This window comes from Crotalus tigris, unplaced genomic scaffold, assembly GCF_016545835.1.
Source record: "Crotalus tigris isolate CLP2741 ecotype Arizona unplaced genomic scaffold, ASM1654583v1 scf7180000018107.405212, whole genome shotgun sequence".
Classification (NCBI taxonomy): Eukaryota; Metazoa; Chordata; class Lepidosauria; order Squamata; family Viperidae; genus Crotalus; species Crotalus tigris.
In genome coordinates, this window is record NW_024096828.1 from 53,682 (window position 1) to 72,752 (window position 19,071).

Below are 19,071 nucleotides of genomic sequence, written 5' to 3' on the forward strand. Positions count from 1 at the left end.
GGAAGAATATCTGAAGAACAATGATGAAGATGCACTGAAATTAGTATATCAGGAAGGCTTACTAACTACTGGAGAGACCAAACTGGCCTACAAGAAAGACCAAATGAAGAACAGAATAGAGGCATGGGAAGACAAAGCACTACATGGCCAATACATGAAAAAAATAGCTGGGAAAGCAGATAATAATAAAACCTGGCAATGGCTAAGAGCAGGAAAATTGAAGAAAGAGACCGAGGGACTAATTCTGGCTGCACAAGACCAAGCCTTAAGGACAAATGCATACAAAGTCAAAATTGAGAAGACAGCAACAGACAGTAAGTGCCGCCTATGCAAAGAAGCTGAAGAAACAGTGGACCACTTGGTAAGCTGTTGCAAGAAGATTGCACAGACTGATTACAAGCAGCGGCATGACAAAGTAGCAACAATGGTGCATTGGAAGATCTGCAAAAAATATCATTTGCCTGTAAGCAAAAACTGGTGGGATCATAAAATAGAGAAAGTCATAGAAAATGATAAAATTAAACTGCTCTGGGACTTCAGAATTCAAACAGACAAGTACCTGCAACATAACACCCCAGACTTAACAATTGTCGATAAGAAAGACAAAAAAGTCTGGATAGTGGACGTGGCAGTGCCTGGAGATAGCAGAATAGAAGAGAAAGAACTGGAGAAGATAACAAAATACAAAGACCTACAAATAGAAATAGAAAGACTGTGGCAAAAGCAAGCAAGGGTAGTACCAATAGTAATAGGCTCCTTGGGTGCAATCCCAAAACAACTGGAGCACCACTTGAACACCATTGGCATTGACAAATTCGCTATTAGTCAATTGCAAAAGGCGGCCTTATTAGGAACTGCTTCCATCCTGCGACGATATCTGTAATACCATCAAACATCCACATCTGCCTATCCCAGGTCCTGGATAAGGACTCGATAGGTAGACAAAATGCCAAATCCAGTCTGAACATCTGGCTGACTGTGTGATGATCCATAATAATAATAATAATAATAATAATAATAATAATAATGAGGAATATTTCAAGGAGATTCATTGTCACCATTACTATTTGTTATTGCACTGTTTCCTCTGTCAATACTGAATAACTCAGGACATGACTATCAAACATCAAAAACATCTACCAGACTATCCCATCTCCTTTACATGGATGATCTGAAGCTGTATGGAAAAACATCATCTGAAATAGAATCGCTGCTCAACACTGTCCGTATATATAGTCAAGATATTGTAATGGAGTTTGGCTTGGACAAATGTGCCACACTTACTATCAAACAAGGAAAAGTAGTGAAAACTGAAGGAATTAAGATGCCCCACAAAAATAACATTAAGAGTCTGGATGAGGAAGATTACTACAAATACTTGGGTATCCTTCAAGCTGACAACATCAAGCACACTGAAGTCAATCAAATACATCAAATACAAAGACCTACAAATAGAAATAGAAAGATTATGGCAAAAGCAAGCAAGGGTAGTACCAATAGTAATAGGCTCCTTGGATGCAATACCAAAACAACTGGAGCACCACCTGAACACCATTGGCATTGACAAATTCGCTGTTAGTCAATTTCAAAAGGCGGCCTTACTAGGAACTGCTTCCATCCTGCGACAATACCTGTAATACCATCAAACATCCACATCTGCCTATCCCAGGTCCTGGGTAAGGACTCGATAGGTAGACAAAATGCCAAATCCAGTCTGAACATCTGGCTGACTGTGCAATGATCCATAATAATAATAAAGTTGGAAGGGACCTTGGAGGTCTTCTAGTCAAACCCGTGCTCAGGCAGGAAACCCTATACCATTTCAGACAAATGGCTGTCCAGTCTCTTCTTATAAACTTCCAGTGTTGGAGCATTCACTGCTTCTGGAGGCAGGTTGTTCCATTGGTTAATTGTTCTAACTGTCAGGAAGTTTCTCCTTAGTTCTAGTTTGCTTCTCTCCTTGATTAGTTTCCATCCGTTGCTTCTTTTTTTAAAATATATATATATATTTTATTGGTTTTTTTTTTAATTTTAGCAAAGAGTACTTTAGACACATCGTGGTGTTTGGGTAAACAAACAATTCAAGGTAAAAAACATACATAAACAGCTCAACTTAATACATTCACTATCATCTCTCTATTTCTCACAAATAACATAATAGATTTAATATATTCCATTTCTAGCTTAAATTTATGTTACTACTCCACCTGTTTTAAAGCTTTATCAATTTAAAATTACCATAATCAAATATTGTTTTACATCAACAAATTATCACTTCAAGTATCTCTACCATGTATATTAAAGTTTTTAATCTCTCTCAGCCCTCTTCTTATCACCAATCTCATTCATTTCTTCTTCCCGTGATAATTAACTTAATTTTAAAAAAAAACAATGTTAAACCTTAGTTCCTTTCAATTCATTACTCAAACTTCAGATAACCAATTAGTTATCATACCTTATCAGATCATATTATTATAGGCAAAAATCACCTAATCAATTTAAGCACTTCAAAATTACATTCTCATAACTGAACATTTTTTTCAACTCCAGAACATATATGTATGTATGTATGTATGTATGTATGTATGTATGTATATGATTATATATTTTTTATCCTTAATACAATCCATAGAGCCAAGGTTCTTTTATCCAAACAATTCCATACAACAAAAAAAGCATCTAACTAATTTAAACACATATGAACATAGTTATAACTGACTTAATTAAGAGAAAAGAAAAAAGAAAAAAATAATAATAATGTTAAACCTTAATTCCTTTCAATTCATTACACAAACTTCAAATTCCATCCAATTAATTATCATACCTTATCAGATCATATTATTATACACAAAAATCACCTAATCAATTTAAGCACTTACTTATTTAAACACACATGTATATAATTGCATTTTTCTTAGTTCTCACTTCATTATCCTTAAAACAATCCATAAAATCAACGTTGCCTTTTACTCCATTAAACATTTTTAAATTTCTTTTTCAGTCTAATTCTGGGTTTTTTTCTATGCCACACAGGCTTCCATAAAAGTGCTTCCCTTTCAACCAGTAAATCCATTCTTGATGCTTGTAGTAATCTTTGGGAAAATGTACGTCCCTTCCTCTGCAGTAAACGTCTTTTTTCCCTTTCAACCAATAGATCGATTCTTGTTGCTTGTAGTAATCTTTGAGAAAATATAAATCTCTTCCTCTGCAGTAAACGTCTTTTCCTGCTCTCCTTGCAATGTAGTTGCTTTGTATTTTGAGGTCTTAGTCTTTGCTTCTTCTGGTTCTCTAAGTTGCTGAAGAAAGGATTGTCAGATGAAATAAATTCCATTTCTATCTCTGTAAATTCCTCTTCTGGTACATTGACTCCCTCTTCTTTGTGGCAGCCCCTGAGATATTGGAACACTGCTTGGGACTGGGTGCCTGCTGAATTGCTTTGAGCTTGGATTCAGTAGGATGAATGCCTTTGGCATCTATACGAAACCCAAGGAACTCTGTGGAAGTGACCCCAATTTTACATTTTTCCTGCTTTAGTTTCAGGCCCGCTTCGCGGAAACACTGCAAAACAGCCTTAAGCCTTTCAGTCAGGATTTCGACTGATTCCCCGGCTATGAGAACATCATCAAAATATGGGCACACACCTGGAATGTTTCGCAGCATGCGCTCCATTACGCTCTGAAAAATTCCTGGGGCTACACTAACCTTGAACTGTAACCACCGCACCTTGAAAGCTCCCCTATGGGTTACTATGGTCTGGGCCTCAGCCGTGGCATTGTCCACCGGCAGCTGCTCATAGGCCTGGGCCAAATATAATTTGGTGAAAATGCGACCTCCCTGTAGAGATGCCAAAATGTGGCTGACTACAGGCATCGGATAGGAGTGCTGCTGGAGGGCTTTATTAAGCGTGCATTTATAGTCAACACAAATGTGGACTTCACTGTTGGCCTTAAGTGGTGGAACTATGGGAGTTTCCCATGGACTGCTATCCACCGGCTCTAAAATATCTTGTAGCAACAGCTTGTCCAGCTCTGCATCGATTCTCTGCTTCAGGGCAAAAGGCACCCGACGAGGCTTTATCCTTATTGGTGCTATTGTAGAATCAAGCCGGAGGGCAATTGGGGGGCCTTTGTACTCCCCTAACTCTGGGCTGAAAACATCAGCAAACTCTTTACAAACTGCCAAGAGGCTCGAAGTCTGCAAGCTATTTAACCCGGTCACTTGAATTCCCAACGCATCAAACCAATCGACTCCAACGAAGCTAGTGCAGTTACTCTCAACTACTACAACTTCCAGGGGACCCTCAAAGTTCCTGAACTGCACCCTGAGTGTGGCCTCCCCCTTGACTTTTACACGGGAGTTTTGGAAATCCGTTGGAACGAGGTTCGACAGCCTGAGCTTAACTTGCATGCCACTTCGACTACAAATTTGCTGGAGAGTCCTTTGGAAAATTATTGATAAGGCTGACCCCATGTCTAACTCCATGTCAGAAGGAACCCCTTGCAGCTTGATTTTGAGACGCAACTTTTCTTTGAGTGGGCGATGGCCACCTGTGCTAAACATGCTCCTTCTACTAGTGCAATAGCCCATCCTGTTTTTTCCGGGCACTACGGTACCTTTCTGAGGTAACTCTTCTGATGGGTGTTCTCTCCTGCGACCCTTACAAACAGCGGCGATGTGGCCTTGCTTGCCACACACTTGGCAGGTTGCCGTGTGGAACCAGCATTCCACCCGTTTGTATCGGCCTCCACACCCAACACATTGAGAAAAGGGAACTGTCTTGTCAATTGGTCGTTGAGGCCTTCTTTTGGGTGGTTGCTGTAACCGATCAACTTCATGGTCCGATTCGGAGTCTTCGACTCCCTCGGCATCCTCCTGGTGGATGGCCTTAGTGCAAGGAGGGCTCTTGGAAAGCTGTGGGGCCTTGACGGCTCTGCCAGCTGCTTCTTTGGCCGTGATCTCCCGCAAAGCATCTTGGAATGAGATAGTCTCTTTCGCGAATATCTTTTGTTGCAGGTCTCGACTCCTTAACCCACAAACTAAATGGTCCCTCAGTCTTTCTTTGAGGTCTTTGAATTCACAAAGTCGGGCCGCTTGACGAAGAGCAGCTATGAAGCTGGGACGTTGTTTTTGCTGTTCGAAGGTGTGCCGCCAGGCAATGACCAATAGCTTGGGCTCAAAGTATTCTTTGAGCATCTTGTTAAGTTCTTAAGTTCTTCTTAAGTTCTGAGTACACGATGGACTTGAGCAAGGCTGGTGCAACCAGGTTCAAAGTGATATTAAAAGTTGCCTGACTGCACATACACAGCAGCGTCACAGCCTTCAAACCGTCGTCTCGAACTTGGTTAACCCGCAGGTATTTTTCTACTCTCACGACGTAGGAGCTCCACTTCTCTAGATGAGTGACGTCGAATTTGGAGAGTTTTCCGATCTTCACCAAGTGACATCAAATTTGGAGAGTTTTCCGATCTTCTTTCATGGGCCTTTCAATGCCTCGTGCTGCACAGGCTTCCGTGGAACTTCCAGGGCGGATCCTTGCAAGCACTCTCCTCCAGTGTTTCCATACTGGCAGGATAGAGTGAGGGGGGGAACCACCGCTCTGACCCAGCATCTACTAGGCCTAACTCCCGTAGTGACTCAGCTCTTCGGGTCGAAGGCAGCACGATCCCACCTTCATCACCAATGTTATGTTTTCTGTTCGATGCGGCATTGAAGAGGCAGCAAGTGAAAAACTACTTTCTTTATTGAAGGTCAAAACAGAAACTAACAAGCACATGCTCCACCCATATCTATACACTCAGCCCAAAGGCGGCAGCCAATAGGAACACAGTATTCTTCCGCTTAAATGCATACTAAGTATTCTGCAGACAGAAAGTCTGGCTTGTTGGCCACGTGGCCTGCTAACCGTCATTACACAGTTTTAAGCAACTCAATTCTCAGATTTTAACTCCATACATCACATTAGTAACATAGTTTTTAAGTGAACCTGACTTCCCCATTGAATTTTCTTGTCAGGCCACAAATGACAATCACATGACCTCCAGGACACGGCAACTGTCATAAATATGAACCAGTTACCAAGCATCTGAATTTGAATCACATGACCATGGAGATGCTGCAATGTCATAAATGTAAAAAACGGGCATAAGTCACTTTTTTAACTGCTGTTGCAACTTTGAACACTCACTAAATAAACTGTTGTAAGTCGAGGACTACCTGCAATAGAGTTGGTAGGGACCTTGGAGATCTTCTAGTCCAACCCTCTGCTCAAGACGAGATCCTGTACCATTCCAGGCAAGTGGCTGTCCAGTCTCTTCTTAAAAACACCCAGTGATGGAGCACACAAAACTTCTGGAGGCAAGCTGTGCACTGGTTAATTGTCCTCACTGTTAGGAAGTTTCTCCTTAATTCCAGGTTGCTTCTCTCCTTGGTTAGTTTCCATCCGTTCTTTCTTCTCCTGCCTTTAGCTGCTTTTGAGAATAATTTGACCCCCTCTTCTTTCTGGCAGCCCCTCAAATACTGGAACACTGCTATCATGTCACCCCCTATTTCTTCTTTTCTTTAGACTAGCCAAACCCAAGTCCTGAAGCTATTCTTCATATGTTTTAGTCTCCAGGCCTTCAATCATCTTAGTTGCTCTTCTCTGCACTCTTTCTAGAGTCTCAACATCTTTTTTACATCGTGGTGACCAAAACTGGATGCAGTATTTCATGTGTGGCCTTACTAAAGGTTTATAAAGTGATACTAATAGCTTAAGTGATTTTGATTCCATTCCTCTGTTTATACAACCAAGGATTGTATTAGCTTTTTTGGCTGCTGCCGCACATTGTTGGCTCATGTTTAAGTGATCATCCACTAGGACACTAAGGTCCCTCTCACAGTTACTGTGTCAGTGTTCCAATTAATGAACCCAATTAAGCATGCACCATCGAGACGATCCAATCTCTTAATGCAAAAGTTTATTGAATAAATCACTTCGGCACACATGAAGCAAAACCAGTTCTGGTTAATTTCAGCGCAAATCATTATAAGTAAAATATGGAACTCTCCCCTCCCTATTAGTGCAGGTCACATGGTCCAATCGAGTCCCAAATTATTATGAGAAAGTGTCTTTGTGGGTTTGCAAACACCTGCTGGAACATCCTTGGTTCACATGGGCTGTTTGTTTTCTGCAGCCTGCATTCCATTTTCCCCTGTCCTCCCCCCTACTGCATTGGCAAGCCAAGAAGCAATAATGGTGACAACCTCACGCACATGTTTCAAGTTTGACATACCGTTTTTGAGCCAGGTTTCACTTGCTCTGTACTTGTAATTTTGGTTATTCCTGCCTAAGTATAAAACCTTGCTTTTCTCCACATTAAATTTCATGTTGTTGGATAGGGCCCATTGTTCAAGTTTGTCAAGATCTTTTTGGATCCTGAGCTTGTCTTCTGGGGTGTTGGCTGTTCCTACCAGCTTAGTGGCATCTGCAAATTTGATGAAATCCCCTTCTATTCCCTCATCTAAGTCATTTATGAAGATGTTGAAGAGTGCTGGGCCTAAGACAAAATCTTGCGGTGCCCCACTGCATGAGTCCCTCCATGTGGACATAGTTCCACTAAGGACTATTCATTGAATAAGTTTATCAGCCAGTTATAAATCCATCTGGTGGCCCTGCTGCCTATCCCACATTTTTCTAGCTTACCAAGAAATAGGTTGTGATCTACTTTGACGATTGCCTTGCTGAAGTCTAGGTATACCATGTCAGCAGCATTTCACTGATCTACTAATTTAGTCACTTTGTCAAAGGATGAATTAAGATTGGTTTGGCAAAGATTGGTTTTTAACAAACCCATGCTGGCTACTGGTTATGACTTTAGTTGTTTTTAGATGTTCACAAATCTGTTTTTGATGATCTTTTCCAGTATCTTCCCAAATACTGATGCTAGACTGATTGGTCTGTAGTTTCCTAGGTCTGTTTTTTTTCCCCTTTTTTTCTTTTTTTGAAGATGAGAACTGCATCAGCTCTTCCCAATCCTCAGGTAGTTCCCCGGTGCTCCAGGATTTTTTAATGATATGGTACAATGGTTCTGAGATAATATCTGCCAGTTCCTTCAGAACCCTGGAATGTAATATGTCAGGTCCTGGTGATTTATATTCATCAAGGTCAGACAGGTGTTTTCTAATCATTTTCTTGCTTATTTTAATTTTTATTTTTAATCTGTCTTTTACAATTAAGTTTTTGGTAGGTTGGGCTATAGTTTGTTTTTGCATGAGTTAAGCAGCTCTGCTTTCTCTCTGTTGCCTGTTACTTCCTTACCATCTTCTCTCTTTAAGTGGACCAACTGTTTCCTTGACTTTTTTCTTGTTATTTATATATTGAAAGAAACTTTTTAAAATTATCTTTGACTTTTGTTGCAAGTCTTTGTTCATTCTGAGCCTTTGCTTTCTTGACTTCATCTTTGCAGATTCAGGCTATCTGCTGATACTCTGCCTTAGTTATGGGTCCCTCTTTCCATTTTTTGTATTTGTTGTTTTAGTCTTTCAGTTTATCAGAGAGATCTTTGTGCAACCATGCAGGTTTCTTCTTAGATTTCTTGTTTTTCTTTTTCAGTGATATTGTGTTGGACTGGGTTTTTATGATTATAGGTGTGGTCTTTCTAGGGTTTTATAAAGCGGTACTAATACTTTTGCCTGATCTTGATTCTATGCCTCTCTTTATACAACCGAGTATTAGCTTTTTTTGTTGCTGTTGCACACAGCTAGCTCATGGTCAAGTGATCGTCCACTAGGACTCCAAGGCCCCTCTCACGGTTACTGTTTTTAAGCCAGGTCTTGCCCAATCTAGGCAGAGGTATAGCAATTTCTTATGTATAATCCAACTCCAACTCCTCTTTTATTATAGATAATAGAACAGACTCAAACAGAATCAAATAGAATAATAGAGTTGGAAGGAACCTTGGAGGTCTTTTAATCCAACCCCTGCTCAGGCAGAAAACCCTATATCATTTCAGACAAATAGTTGTTCAATCTCTTCTTTAAAACTTCCAGTGTTGGAGCATTCATAACTTCTGGAGGCAGGTTGTTCCACTGGTAATGTGTGGACTTAAACTCCCAGAATTCTCCAGCCAGCCATGACAGTTATATTGGCACTGAAAAAGTTACTTACATCTGGTCTTCGCATTTACAATATTGCAACTGCCTTGCTTAGCAACAGAAAGTCTAGTCCCAATTATGGTCATAATTTGAGGATTATCTATGAAGCATTTAAAATGCAAGGCAGCTGAATACAGTTTAGGAACGCAAGTAAAATTTGCTTTAAAAATTCTGGTACGTCTTTCAAAGCTACAAAATGATTTCCATGTTTGGGAAAAATTACCCCAAAGATAAAGATAACCTTTACTGTCATTTTTACTGTGGGCACACTGGCACACACTAAAAGTGAAATTCTGTTGCTTACTCTCAAAAGTGTACACATACATAACACACATATAAACGTGCTCATACAACATATGTATAAACTTACACCCTTACATATAAATACATATAGATATTAATCACTGTCCATCTTGAACATATAATGGAAGGAGGAAGCTTTAGAGTTCACAAGGTTAATACTGCATGGCACAAAACTGTGAATGAATCTGGATGTTCTGCTTCGGATACCACAGAGCCTCCTCCCAGAAAGTAACAAGGAAAACAGGTCATGAAGAGGATGTGTCGTGTCCCAGATAATCTTGTGGAACCTGCTCAAGCAACACTTCTGTGCCATGTCCTGGATGGGAGGGAGGGAACTGCCAATAATCTTTTCTGCCGTCCTCACCACTCTCTGCAGCGCCCTCCTGTCTGAAGCAGGGATGCTTCCAAACCAGACTGTGATGCTGTATGACAGGATGCTCTCAATTGTCCCCCTGTAGAAAGTGGTCAGGACAGGGGAAGGAAGATGTGCTTTTCTCATGCAGAAAATGCAGATGCTGCTGTGCCCGCTTCACCAGTGTCTCACTGTTAGTGACCAAGCCAGCCTATTTGTTAATTGCATACCCAGGAATTCGATGCTGGTAACCATCTCCACAGGTGAATCTTTAATACACAGAGGAGTGTGGCTGTGCCTGCCTTTTCTGAAATCGACAGTGATCTCTTTGGTTTTCCAATGTTTAAAACTCGGCTGTTTTTGTACACTAGTTCACCAAACCCTGAACTTCCTTGCAGTAAGCACCCTCATTGTCATCTTGAATAAGACCCACTACTGTTGTATCGTCCGGATACTTCACAATATGGTTAGTGGCAAACCTAGAACAATAGTCATGGGACAACAGTGTGAACAGTAGCAATCTTAGCATGCAGCCCTGAGAAGAACCTGTGCTCAAGAGAATGGTATTAGAAATACTCGTTCCAGTTCATACATACAAGAAAATCAAGAATCCAGTTGCACAAAGGAGTGTTTAAGCCTAAAAGGCTCAGTTTGTCTACTAGATACTGGGGAATGATTGTATTAAATGCTGAACTGAAATTGACAAACAGCATGCAAACATGAGTATTTCTTTCCTCTAAGTGCTCCAAGCTCAGATGGAGAACAGAAGAAATAGCATCCTCTGTAGAGCGATTCAGTCAGTAAGCAAACTGAAACAGATCAAATGCTGGTAGGAGGCTAGATACAATAAGGTCCTTTATCAGCCTCTCTATTTCATAATGATGGATGCAACAGGATGATAATCATTGAGACCTGTAACTGTAGACTTTTTGGTACTGGCAAAAAGTGGCCGTCTTAAAACATGCCTGCTGCTATGAGAGACTGAAAATATCTGTAAGAAAGGTTGTTATATTTGGAGGGACATGATTTACAATTGGGGTGGCACGCTTTCTTATGGTATGGGAAAAACAGAGCTCATAAGTATTTTCAAAATCACTTTATAAGAAATGCCTTGTTAACAGTATGGGGAAAAAATTAAAGCTAAAATATATCTAAAAATTCCAGGGTGGTTATCAACGATAGAGGCATTTGTACATCCAAACTTGGTAGTCTTTGAAAAAATATGGGCATTTAGAGATATTCTAAATATTGATGGGAATTTAAAATCTAAGCAAGAACTGGAAAATCAGGGGATCAACCTGTCGTGGTGGGCACATTTAGAGATGCAAAATAGATATGAAAAAGATGTGAAAATGTATGGATTTTATAAAGATCAAACTGTATTTGATAAGATTTTGTTAACCTCAGATGAGAAATTAATTACAAAAATGTATAATTTTTTTATTAATTTTGGAAATGGAAAGTGAACAAGTTAAATAAGATGGGCGAAAAACTTTGGCTATAATATAGAACTAGAAAAGTGGCAAATGCTATGGGAGAAAAACTACAAATTAATAATGTCAACTTCATATAAAGAAAACTTGTATAAAATATTTTATAGATGGTACTTACCACCAGCAAGATTAGCAAAAATGTTTAAAAATATGTCAGATAGATGCTGGAAATATAAACACAACGCAGGCACGTACTATCACATTTGGTGGACATGTGGCAAAGCTAAGACTTATTGGAAAAAGATACATACATGGTTAGAAAAAATATTAGGTGAACATGTTGATTTTAAACCTGAACTTTTTTTACTAGTTATAATGCCTGAAAAGATTAATAAGCAGAGTTTATATTTAATTTTATACATCACTACAGCAGCGAGAATAATCTTCGCACAATACTGGAAGAATGAAGGATTGCCATCAGAAGAAGAAATAATCAGAAAAATATTGGAATGTGCAGAGATGGACAGATTAACTATGAGACTGAGAGATAAAGAAGACACAGACTACTACCAAATTTGGGACTTATTTTATTGTTGGTTAGAGGAAAGAATGAAGGATTAGGAATTGAATATGTGTTAGCATAGCTAACCCCAGACAGCTCGTTGATTGGAAAAATTAACATATGTATGCAAAAGAAAACCAATAAAATCTCTATAAAAAAAAATCTGTAAGAACACAAGCCAGCTCATCTGCACATTCCCTAAGAACACACCCAGGGATATGATCTGGGCCTGTTGCCTTCCAAATGTTAACTTTCCACAGTATTCTCTGGATAGAGGTCTGTATTAGGTCTATTTCCTTTGAACAATTTAAATTCCTCTAGCTGTATGTTTCAGTCATGGGTTTTATCCCACCAAGTTTTCGTAATGGCAACAATGTCGTATCTGCCCTCATTACTAGAACTTCAAGTTCACCCTCTTTGTTCTTTATTCTTTGTATCTGACTTCCCCCTCTTTCTTACCACTTAGGTGATTGCTTTGAGGTTTACACTTTGAATTGGCTCCTAAAAATTCATCTCCCTCCCCCTCCAGTTTTAGTTTAAAGTCCTTCGGATAAGGTGAGCCATTTGGTTTCCAAAAATGTCCTTCCCAGTTGTAACCCAATCCCCACCAGAAGCCACTCTCCTCCTGCAGGAATTGAGGAACATGGTCTGGGAATCCAATATTCTCTTGACAGCACCACCCACTAAGCCAGTGGTTGACTTCAAAAGTTCTATGTTTTCTCATTGGATGCCTACCATTTGTTGGGAGTTCAGAAGAAACCACCACTTGTGCTCTCATCTCTTTGGCCTCCATGCCTAGCTGCTCATAGACCCTCTTGATACAGTTTTCAGGATTTTTATCATATCATTCATCTCCCACATGAGAAAGGAAAAGGGGATAATGTGGACTTAATTATTTTAGTAAGCCTCTCAATCACATCTTTGATCTTTACTCCTGGGAGACAGCAAATCTGCCTAGATAAGACACATGCCTTTTTCTTTCTTTCTGTGAAATAGACCTTCTAAGTGGGGCCTTTCATTTCGAACATCCTAATTTACTTTGTTCTTTCTGTTTTAACCTCTGTGGTATGTTAATTATCAAAATTTTCAAGCTAGATGATTTTTCTTTATCTGAATTAATCTCTAAAGTTTTTAACTCTGCCATTCTGATCTGAAGAATCAAGATTGCATTGTTTCAACTCATTCGTTGTAGTTATTTCTCTGCAGGAATTTCCTCATGCCAAAAAATCCTGAGAAAGCTTATTTAAATTGATAAGAAATGTCCTCTTGGGTGTTGACTTTGGGCTATTCTGCAGCTTTGAAAAGCTATTCCCCTTCAGAGGAAGAGTTTTTGCTTTCACTGTCTTCTTGATTTCAGATTTATATGTCACCATCTCAAAACAATAATTTAAACCAAGAAAAACAAAAGGTGTTTTCTGCTCGCCAATTAAGCAATAAAGCCATTCTTTTTTCCTATTTAAATTTTATAGTTTTTATTAATTTATAATATAAAGTGCAAAAGCAGATGACAGGAAAAGTAAGGGAAGGGAAGGGGAAAGGAGAAGTGTAGAAAAGAGCGGGGAGGCATGGACTTCCGACTCCCTCTGGTGCAGTAGAACAAAACAGCAACATCAAACCTCAACTTTTTACTTTAACATAATAGTATCATATAAACTAGCAATAAAGCCATTCTATACCCTCCTTGCAATTATAATTAAGTCCCTCCACTGCTGTTTTCCTTCGAGGTACCGGATGATAATAACACATGTAGAGCACCAGCATTGAAAACCCTGCACCATTCACCAGTTGGATGCTGCCTTCCGAATGCCAAGGGCAGATTTTCGAAGAGCCGTGGAACTACAGGGATGGGAGACTTTAATTACCTTGACCTCTCTTGGGAGACGATGAGAGCCCTTTGCAAGAGTCTTCCAAAGTGCCGGAGATCATCCCAGCCCCTTCCCTGATGTGTTTTAGGAGGATGTTAAAAACAGCTCTTTTGGAAAGCATTCCAGCTGAATTCATGATTTGTTCCATCTTCTAATCTTATTTTTATTCTTTGCTTTTTCTTTGTTCTGTGATTGTTGTTAAAATGATTCATTGGTTTATGATGTTTTATTTACATTTAATTTTGTTTCTGTTTGATGTGCCCTGGATGTTTAATTGGTGATGTTTAAAGCTGCTAATTGCCTTTGGATTGTAGCAGAATTTAAATGTGAGAGATCATAAATAGATCATATGAGGTCATGATTCCTGCCTTCTTTCCCAAGACAGACTCCATCTTCATACCCACCGAGCTCAGTCCTTTCCAGGTTATTTGGGGGTTAAGTCCCTTCTTAATTTTTTCTCTAAATAAATTTGGTATTTTCATCAAAACGTGGGACTCACCTTTTTCTTGTTTTTAAGTGGTGTTTGGTTGGCAAAGATAAGAAATAGTCTCAAGATGGGACGTTTGCTCTTGTGTTTACAGCTAGTTTCCTCTCTGTTTAAAAGGAGGCCGTTTCTAGCCCCCTTTTTGCAAACTGATGCTGGGATCTTATGTAAATCAGAGATACTCTTCACACAGACAATTGTTAAATAGGAAAAACTTCGTGCAGTTAAGAATCTTACATGAAGGTGTTGCAACTCAGAAACAGATGGGCTCCTCCGAGACGACTTAGTGAGACCCCACTGAGATGGCCAAGAGGAAGAAGATTCGAGTGAGGATCTTTGAAGAACTGAAAACTTGGATGGGACTATCAACAGTGAGATATTGGAAATCAGGAGGGTGCTCAGTTGAAGGTCCAGCAAAATAAAAATAATGCTCAGAAGAGGAAGTGGGCCAGGTCCAGCAAGACCAAGGAAGGAAAAACAAATGAAGTATTAAGGAAGGTCATACATCAAGACCAACACTGGAAAAGCAGAGGCTACACATAAGAGCTTTCTATAGGAGAGGTTGCGTGTGTTTTCCTCCACCCCTCTCTGTATGCATATGTGCTCCTCCTAGCATGTTGTTGACATTTGGCAGCACATTGATTGAAAAATCAACTGTGTGATGGGAGTCATTCTTAAGGATGACAGGGTATATATTTCTTTGTTTTTACTGCTTTTGTGAGCTACCTGCAACTCTGGGAAGGGAGGGAGGGAGGGAGGGAATGTGTTTCTGTTTCAGGATGTGGACAAAACAGTCAAGATGATGACCACAACAGGGTCATCAAAGTTCCCCCTATTGTGATGCACCTACAAACAGTGCTTCAATTGCAGTGTTCTGACCATCTTGTCTTTTTTGATAACCTCAGGATACCCTTGAGAGGAGACATTCACTAATGGTTTTGGCTGGTTTTGATCTGACAGTGTGTTTGTGTGCATGGCAAAACAAGACTTTCCATTTCAGCTCTCCAAATATCTCAGTCTGGCCATATTCTTCTCTTTTTTTCTTTTCTTTCTTTTTTTTGTACTTCAAAGAAAAAATTTCAGGAATTGCTCACCTCAATCTCCCTCTATATACATCTCCACAGTAGACAGGCTTTATTATTTTAAATGACCTTATCATGTAGCTTTTGTAGATAGGCAGGGCCCTCATTATTTCAAACAAGTTCATGGCAATCTGTCCCAATTACTGGGCACATAGTCTGTGAGATTTCAAAACAGAATTCAGAAAGGAGTCCTTTTAAGACCAGCCAAGTTATGATACTGCACTTAATCTTTCCCAGTCAGCAGTGAGCTCATCTCCCATTACCTAGCAAGTCCAATAATCAAGAAAAGAGGAAGCCAAAACTGACATACCTTTTTAAAGTCCTTCTTCCAAATAAAATAAAATCAGCAGGAGAAATCATACTAATTCCTGCTACAGTATGTGCATGAATCGGTCTGCAGGTGATTATCAGTGAAGGAACAGAGAACACGCAAGGTCCAGATTGTTAATGCTACATACAGTATATCAGTAGAGGAGAGAATATGGAGGGAAGCTAAATCATCCATTTTCCATTTCCATCCCTCCTTGGAAATCAAACTATATAATTTGGGTTTAATTTGCTTACAACTACATTTCATTAGAAAGAAAACAAATTCATGGAACAATTCCAGAGAAATGCTCAAGTACTAATTCTACTCACTAAGACTCATGTCACTTTCATGCTAAAATATTTACAAGGCTTGGAATCTTCTGTTGCTTCAGAATTGACCATTGGCAAAATCAGAGGATGATCAGTAGCTCTGAACAACAGACAAGCTCCCTTTGACTATTTATCTCAGGGAATTATTTATTATAGGGTAATTCTTATAGGAGAAACAGCAGAACATCCCAAAGAAGAACGCCTTCTTTGACCACTTTCTTCTCTAATTAGTGGTTTTCCCATGATGATGTCTATCAATGCTAAGGTTTGGGACACATCGCTCAAACGTTTGGAGACGAAACTTCACATCCTTTCCATCAATAGTAATGTTGAGTCTGCAATGGTTTCTTCTACCCAAGCAGAACTAAAAAGTATTTCAGTTACATCATTGTTAGAAGAAAAAAAGCTCCAGTTCCTAGTGAAGAAACAGATGTCCATGTGATGGCACAAAATGCTTCTATAGAACACAAAAATGAAAGCTAACATGTACTGAGACAAAATGTGTTCTAAAGACTAAGCCCGTCAATTCATCCAACCAACGAACCAATCACTAACTAACCAGTAATTAACAAATTCCTGGAAAAGTGCATGACTTGGTGAGATCTCCACAGTGATTAAAGTTGTCACAAGACACACAACTTTGGTCTGGCAAATGATTTGGAGATACATTTTTACTAGTCACCCTTAGCTCTGGGATAATCATCAGTCAAAAAGATGGGAATTATCGTGGCATTTAAGGAGGCCTTTCACAAATATTTTTTAATCTAGCTTTTTCAGTGGGAAGTGTGATGTTTTCCTTGACAACTTTGAGAATTGGTGGCCTTAAATTTATATGAAGTGCTAAACACCAAGAAGCCAGGAGAGCCGAAGGCTCACCTATGATGTTGCTAGTTGGCCTCTCCAGATTGTACAAGTAGTAAATCTGTTTTCAGTGCAGTGGGGATCTTTGGCATTCTCAGTCATTCTACTAATGCTTGCCTTTTCCTTTAAATGTGTAGAGTGGTTGTCCTTTTGTTAATTTGTCAGCCTTATTTATTCCTTGATTCATATCCCATCCATCCTCTATGAAGTAAAATACTCCCTACTCCCAACAACAAGCCGGAGAGGTAACTTGGGTTGGGAGAGAGTTACTGGCCTAAAGGCATCCAGTGATCTTCCCTGGCAGAGGAGAGACTTAAACCTGAGTTTGTGGAAGGCATTTTTCTTGTTTTCTTTACTTCTACTAATAAAACTTTATTAAGCTGGACCACCAGTTAAGAAAATACACTTCTGTTACTTCAGTAAGAGGGATCTTAAAAAAACAAATTCTTGTCCTCATGTTTGGTTTATACAATAATTAATCCCCAACAAATCATATCTTTATTTTATCCATAGACCAACCAAGTAATGCATACACTGTACATGGTTAAACATGTTTAAGGAAGAAGATTTTAAACATAATGGCTTGCCTAAATGGGTGGATGTTTTTCTGCAGACACCCACATCAAACCGGGCCCCATTGTGAGAATGTTTGTCTTTTGATCCAGTAAGTGCCAGGTGACATAGAAATCATGCAAGCATCTCAGAAACTTTCCCAATAAGAGACACTCATTTCCTAAAGGAGATGAGGTCAAAGCGGCAATATAAAAATATGTGCCCCATGCTTTCTTTCATGCTTAAAGCACCCCTCACACGAATCCATGGCCAACTGGGGCTGTTTATTGAGCAATTCGGACTCTTCTCCACCACCAGCAGGACCCCTGATGCTAGCAATGGTCTGCCTGATGTGGAACCAGACAGAAAAATGGAACTGATCTGAAGTAATTTCAGCAGCAGCACAATTGGCATAGGGGAAATGTCAGAAAAGACCCCCAACCTTTGTCTCCCCTTTGTACCTAGTATCTCTCCACTTTCTAAAGAAGAAATTTCATGCTTTAACTGACAGATTGGCTGACTGCAATTGTCCCCTGCCCTTGTGCCCAGAATCAGAGGGACGGAGCAGAGAAACCTAAAAGTTATTTAACAGAGTACAGTATTTCGGAAGTATCTGAGGATATAGGCCCCAGGCTACTGCAAAGTTTAAAACAGCAATTTTCAAACTAAATCATTTAAGGAATTCCCAAAATTCCTCAGGCTTTAAGAATTCAGCAGGCATTACGATGGGTGACCTTCAACTTCTTGTCCTGCCTCAGATGCTTTGGAAAATAAATCACCCCTCTCTTCCCTGTGACAGCCCTTCAAGTATTGGAAGATGGCTATCATGTCACTCCTAAGCCTTCTGTTCATTAAGCTAAACACACCTAGTTCCATTACCATTCCTTCATACAATTTATTCTGAAGATTCTTTATCACCTTAGTTGCTCTTCTCTGCAATCTTTCTAGGGCCTCAGCTTCTTTTTTGTATCATAGCGACCAGAAATGGATGCAGTATTCCAAGTGTGGTCTCCCAGGGCACTGGAGGCTAAACCATATGATGAACAATTGCAGGAGGTAAATATGTCTAGTCTAATGAAGAAATGGATCAGGGGTGACACAGAACATAGAATAAGAAGATTGGAAAGGATTGTGGAGATCTTCTAGTCCATCCTCTAGCTCAAGAGAAGACCCTGTATCATTCTGGACAAAAGGCTGTCTAGTCTCTCTCTGAAAATTTCCAGCATTGGAGCACCCACAACTTCTGGAGGGAAGCCATTCTACAGATCAATTGTTCTCACTGTCGGAAAGGTCTCCTTATTTCTAAGTTGGATCTCTCTTTAATGATCTTCCATCTGTTACTTCTTGTCCTGCCCTCAGGGGCTTTGGCGAGTAGGTTGACTCCTCTCTTCTGTGTAACAACCCCTCAAATATTGGAAGACTGCTATCATGTCACCCCTTGCCCTTCTCTTTGTTAGAATTGGCATACCTCATTCCCTCAATCAACATATGGTTTAGCCTCCAGACTCATCATATTTGATGCTTTTCTCTGAACTCTTTCTAGAGTCTCTATATATTTTTTGGATCATGATTACTAGAACTGGACACAATATTTCAAATGTGGTCTCACTAGTGCATTATAAAGTGGTACTATCACTTCACATGATATAAATCGTTCCAATATTTTAGGACCTGCCAGAGAGAAGAGGGGTCAACCTGTTCTCCAAAGCATCTGAGGGCAGGACAAAAAGTAATGGATGGAAGATCATCAAAGAGAGATCCAACCTAAAATTAAGGATAAATTTCCTGACAGTGAGAGCAATTAAC